General features: G+C 37.1%; 1 pseudogene; it reads left to right on the forward strand.

Moving 5' to 3' along the window:
• Positions 1-2,864: 2,864 nt before the first annotated feature.
• On the forward strand, positions 2,865-4,323 carry LOC102770856 (annotated as a pseudogene).
• The last annotated feature ends 625 nt before the right edge of the window (positions 4,324-4,948 follow it).

Here is a 4,948-nt window from a genome sequence, read left to right on the forward strand (position 1 = left end):
GTGTGGATCAGTGGTTGAGCATCAGCCTATGAAGTCACCAATTTGATTCCCAGTTGGGGTACATGCAGGGTTTCAGGCTCTATCCCCAGTAATGGGAGTGTAGGAGGTGGCCTCTCAAATCATGTTTCTATCTCTTTCTCCCTCTCCCTCTCTCTCTCCCAAATTAATTTTTAAAAAAACATTAGAAAAAGAAATACATATTAGACCAGGCCAACTTTTACATATGGCATCGGCCATTCAAATGCCATTACATATGGCATCAGCCATTCAAATGCCATTACATATGGCATCAGCCACTCTTCTACTCATGAGTTATTCCTACTCTAACAATTACACCTGATTCAAATGATATTCAGCCTTAACGATGGGAGGGAAGAGGACTTTCTGGATCTCCATAGATTCAACCACAGTCAGGCTACAAGTGAAGGAGAATGTGGATGTATTACAGCTTATCTAGAGAAAAATGACCAGAAAAGTGATGGTGATCAAAATCAAAGTACAGGAGGAAGCATGCTCCTATAGGATTCAGAACATTCATTAATTATTCCATTGTTTTGATGACTAAATTTTTTAAATCTTCACCCAAGGATATGTTTTATTGATATGAGAGAGAGAGAGAGAGAGAGAGAGAGAGAGAGAGAGAGAGAGGTTTGAGAGAAACATCGATGTTAAAGAAAAACATTGATTGGTTGTCTCTCATACATGCCCTGATCAGGAGTCAAACCCACAACCGAAGCATGTGCCCTGGCCGGAAATCAAACCCTCAACCTTCCAGGGTACAGCTCAACACTCCAGCCAATTGATCCACATTGGCCAGGGCTAATGACTAAAATTTGATGTGCCATTTTCCTACCAGTGTAATCTTTCTGAGGAAAGAAGTTATCCTCAGTGCCTGTGTGACAGTTACAAAAGGTATAAATATTTGCATAATGGGAAATACAAGAAGGAGAAGAAAGGGAGAAAGGAACAGAAGAAATATTTAAAATGATTATATCTGAGAATTTCTTCCTGAATTAATGTCAACATCAAATCACAGATTCAGGATGATCAGAGAACACTAAGTAGGATAAATGCCAAAACAAAAACTACAAAATACTACACTTAGACCTATCATTTTGCAACTACAGACAATGAAAGACAAATAAAAAATCCTGAAAGAACCCAGAAGAAAAAACACCTTATCATAACACTAATCAAAAGAAAGTGGGAGTAGCTATATTAATTTCAAATAGAGCAGACTGACAAGAACATTATCAGGGATACATAATGACATTGCATAATAATAAAGGGGTCAATTCTCCAAAAAGGCATAACAGTCCTTAATGTATATACACCTAACAATGGTGTCAAAATACATGAGGCAAAAACTGATAGTACCACAAGGAACTTTGAAGTTCAAAATCTCTGTAAGTAATGGACAGATCCACCAGGCAGAAAATCAGTATGGACAGAATGGAACTCATTGACCCCATCCATCATCAATTGGACATAATGAGCATCCATAGACTACTTCATCTAACAATAGTAGGATGCATGTTTTTCTCAAGCTTTCATGGAGCATTCACTAAGACAGACCATATTATGGGTCATAAAATACAATATAACAAATTTAAAAGAATAAAAATCATGTCTGCTTTCAGACCTAATGGAACTAAATATCAATAACTGAAAAGTAGCTGGAAAATCCAAAATACTGGGAGATTAAACAATGCATTTTTAAAAAGCGAATGGGCCAAAGAAGAAATCTCAAGAGAAATTAAAGAATATTGTGAACTGAAAATTAAAACACAATCTATAAAAATTTGTAGTATACTGCAAAAGCAGTGCTTAGAAGGAAATTTTAGCATTGAATGAATTTCTTAGAAAACTATATAGAAAGATCTGAAATCAGTCATTTAAGGTTCCACATTCAGAAACTGGAAAAGAAGAGGCAATTAAATCCAAAGTAAGCAGAAGAAAAGGAAATAATAAAAATTAGATATATCCAAAGAAACTGAAAACAGTGATTTGAAAAAATACATATATGCAGTCCTATGTTCATTGCAGTGTTATTTGCAATAGCCAAGATTTTGAAGCAGTCCAAGTGTCCATCAGTAAATGAGGGATAAAAAAGCTGTAGTCCATTGACACAGTGGAATATTACTCAGCCATAAAAAGAAGGAAATCTTAACTTTTGCAACAGTATAGATGGACCTAGGAGGTATTATGTTAAGTGAAATAATCCAGTCAGAGAAAGAAAACTACCATATGATTCACTTATATGTGGTATCTAATGAACAAAATAAACAAACAAAATAGAAACAGACTCTTACCAAGAACAGATTGACAGTTCTCAAGGGGGCGGGGTGTGGGAAGCTGGGTGAAACAGGTGGAGGGATTAAGCAAAAACCCCTCATATAGAGACATCAGTATGGGAAGGGGAGTGAGGGCAGGTAAAAGAGGGAAGAGGGCAAATAAAGGATGATAGGAGAAGACTTGACTATTGGTGGTGAATACACAGTACAATATACAAATGATGTTATTATAGAATTATACACTTGAAACCTATTTAATTAATCAATGTAACCAAAAAAATTTCAATAAACATATATTTTAAATAAATTAGAGTAGAAATCAATGAAATAGGTGACAGTAAATCAATGGAGAAATACAATGAAACCTAAAGCAGATACCTTGGAAAGATTAATAAAAAATGGTAAGCCTCTATCCAGGTCAACTAAGTAAAAAAGAAAAAGAGAGGACACAAATTACTAATATCAGAAATGAAACAGGAGACATCATTGCAAATCTCATGGATATTAAAAGGATAATGAAGAAAGACTATAAATAAGCCTATGCCTGAAAATTGTATTACCTATATAAAAATGGATCAATTCCTTAACAGATACAATCTGCCAAGACTTGTGCAAGGAGAAATAGTCAATCTGAATAGGCCCGTATCTATAATGCTGTTGTCACAGTATCACCTTACTTTCATGACTCTCTGCATCTCTGGTCTCAATGAACTTAGAATAATCAAGGGTCCAACTGCTGTTGCTTTTGCTTATAGCTTAAACGAAAAGGTTAGAGCAGAAAGAAATGAGCTGATCTTCGCTTAGGAGGTGGCACTTTTGATATGTCAAACCTCACTATTAAAAATGAAATCTTTAAGATTAAAACTACAGCTAGAGAGAGCCATTTAGATGGAAAGGACTTTGACAACCGAATAGTCAACTCTTTTATTGCAGAGGTCAAGTGCAAGCATAAGAAGGCTATCAGTGAGAACAAGAGGGCTGACTGTTATCTACGCACTGCTTACCAATGTGCTAAGTATACCCTCTCTCCCAGCACCCAGGCCAGTATTGAAACTGAGTCACTCTATGAAAGTATCAACTTCTACCTGTGCGCAATTGAAGAATTGAATGCTCATTTATTCTGTGGCACACTGGACACTATACATAAGGCCCTTTAAAATACCAAGCTAGACAAGTGCCAGATCCCTGAGTAGTTCTATTTGTATTAACAAGATTCAGAAACTTCTGCAGGACTTCTTCAATGGAAAGGAAATGAATAACAGCATTAAGCCTGATGAGGCTGTTGCTTGCCCTGCAGCTGTCCAGGCATCCATCCTATCTGGAAACAAATCTAAAAGCATTGGAGATTTGATCTTGAATATTACTCCTTTTTCTCTTGGCATTGAAACTGCTGGAAGAGGCATGCCTGTCCTCATCAAGCCCAACACTACCAATCCTACCAAGCAGACCAAGACTTTCATTACCTACTCTGACCACCAGTCAGGTGTGCTCATTCCGGTTTATGAAGATGAGTGCACCATAATCACAAATAACACTTGGCAAATTTGAACTCATAGACGTACCACCTGTACTCTGTGGTGCTCCTCAGATTGAAGTTACTTTTCATATTGATAGCAATGCTACCTTCAATGTCTTTGCTGTGGTTAAGAGGACAGGAAAAGAGAACAAGTTACCATTACTAAACACAAGAACCCTTTGACTAAGGAAGAAAGCAAACATATGGGCCAAGAAGCTGAGAAGTACACATCTGAAGATGAGAAGCAGTGGGATAAGGTATTTTCCAAAAATTCACTTGAATTCTTTGCAATCAACATAAAGGCAACTGTTAAAGGTGAGAAACTTCAAGCATACACAGAAGATTCTTGACAAATGTAATGAAACCATCACCTGGCTTGGTAAGAATCAGACTGCAGAGAAGAAAAATTTGAACATCACTAGAGAGAGTTGGAGAAAGTCCGCAGCCCTACGATTCCCAAGCTGTCCCAGAGTGCAGGAGGTAAGCCAGGAGGAATGCCTAGGGATCCCCTAGTGATGGAGCTCCTTCATTGGTGGTTCCTCTTCTGGGCCTACCAATGAAGAAGTGGATGCAGGCAATCTGAAAACACTTTTATTTAGTTTTTGTTCTATACAAAACATCAAAAGACCCAAATTAGCAAACTGCATGGCTGAGCTGCTATAGAAAATGGCATTCTTGATACTTGAATATGAAACATGTACACCGGGAAAGGAAATAACCTTGTTCTTTTTTAAAATAAAATTTATCTTTATTGCTGAGAGTATTATAAATGACCCTCTATTTTTCCCCTATTCCCCCTCCACCCAACTCCTGCCCCACCCCAGGATTCCACCCCACTATTATCTGTGTCCCATGGGTAATGTACATATGCATACAAGTTATTTGGTTAATCTCTTCCTGCCCCACCCCGCTTCCCTCTTAGATTTGTCAGTCTGTTCCATGCTTCCATGCCTTTGGATCTAATCTTGCACTTCTTAAGCATTATATTATAAATGGAAAATGCAATGACTTAAATGAAAACATATTTGAAATTAGCACACAAAACAAATAAAAAACAAAAACAAAAAAATCACAAACTTTTATTGCATCCAGATACAGTTTTCTTTTCAAGATACAGAGCAAAACAATGGAGGCATGT

The sequence above is a fragment of the Myotis davidii genome, unplaced genomic scaffold (genome assembly GCF_000327345.1).
Source record: "Myotis davidii unplaced genomic scaffold, ASM32734v1 scaffold5258, whole genome shotgun sequence".
Lineage (NCBI taxonomy): Eukaryota > Metazoa > Chordata > Mammalia > Chiroptera > Vespertilionidae > Myotis > Myotis davidii.